Here is a 1,551-nt window from a genome sequence, read left to right as displayed (position 1 = left end):
CATTAATTTGATAAGATACATGCACCACAATGTTCATGGCAGCATTATATACAATTGCCAAGGTATGGAAGCAACCTAAGTCCATCAACAGATGAATGGATAAAGATGTGGTATATATATACATACATACATACATACAATGGAATACTACCCAGCCATAAAAAAGAATGAAATCTTGCCATTGCTACAACATGGATGGATTTTATGCTTTATGGAGGGTATTATGCTAAATGAAATAAGTCAGACAGAGAAAGACAAATACTGTATGATATCGCTTATATGTGGAATCTAAAAAATACAACGAACTAGTGAATATAACAAAAAAGAAACAGACTCACAGATATAGAGAACAAACTAGTGGTTACCAGCAGGGAAGGGTGGAGGGGAATTATAGGAGTAAGGGATTAGGAGGTACAAACTATTATGTATAAAATAAGCTATAAAGATATATTGTACAATGCAGGGAACGTAGCCAATGTTTTACAATAACTATAAATGGAGTATAAGCCTTAAAAATTGTGAATCACTATATTGTACACCTGTAACATATATTGCACATCAACTATACTTCAATAAAAACAAACAAGTAAAAAACAAAAAACAATCTATCCTACCATTAGAGAGAAAGATAGCTTTACAGATCACTATAATTTGATGGGAAATGTGGCAGCCATGAAGGTGTGCTGTTCGGATCTCCCCTCAAGAGAGAAGCTGCCACTATGGAAGACAGTACAGCAGTTCCTCAGAAAAATAAAAATAGAATTACCTTATGATCCAGCAATCCCGCCCCTGGGTATATACCCAGACAAAACTATAATTCGAAAAGATTCATGCACCCCTATGTTCATAGCAGCACTGTTCACAATAGCCAAAACATGGAAACAACCTAAATGTCCATCAGCAGATGAATGGATAAAGAAGATGTGGTACATATATATATGATGAAATACTACTTAGCCATAAAAAAGAATGAAATAATGCCATTTGCAGCAACATGGATGCAACTAGAGATTATCATACTAAGTGAAGTAAGTCAGAAAGAGAAAGACAAATACCATATGACATCACTTATTTGTGGAATCTAAAATATGGCACAAATGGACCTATCTACAAAACAGAAACTGACTCACAGACATAGAGAACAGACTTGTGGTTGCCAAGGGGGAGGGGTGAGGGGGGAGGGAGAGGGATGGACTGGGAGTTTGAGGTTGGTAGATGCAAACTATTACATTTGGAATGGACAAACAACAAGGTCCTACTGTACAGCACAGAGTACTCAATATCCTGTGATAAACCATAATGGAAAAGAATATAAAAAAAGAATGTACATATGTGTATAACTGAGTCGCTTTGCTGTACAGCAGAGAGTGGCACAACATTGCAAATCAACTATACTTCAATGAAAAAAATATTAGAAAAAAAAAGAGAGAGAAGCTGCCATGAGTACAGTGAGCTGACAGCCTCCAACTGCAGTGCCTTCAGGTTATACCCCAGGGTTCAAATCAAGGCCAAGCTGTCTTCAAGCAGCTCCCTGGAGAGACAAAGCACAGC

This window comes from Eubalaena glacialis, chromosome 6 (genome assembly GCF_028564815.1).
Source record: "Eubalaena glacialis isolate mEubGla1 chromosome 6, mEubGla1.1.hap2.+ XY, whole genome shotgun sequence".
Lineage (NCBI taxonomy): Eukaryota > Metazoa > Chordata > Mammalia > Artiodactyla > Balaenidae > Eubalaena > Eubalaena glacialis.
Note: the sequence above shows the minus strand (reverse complement) of the source record.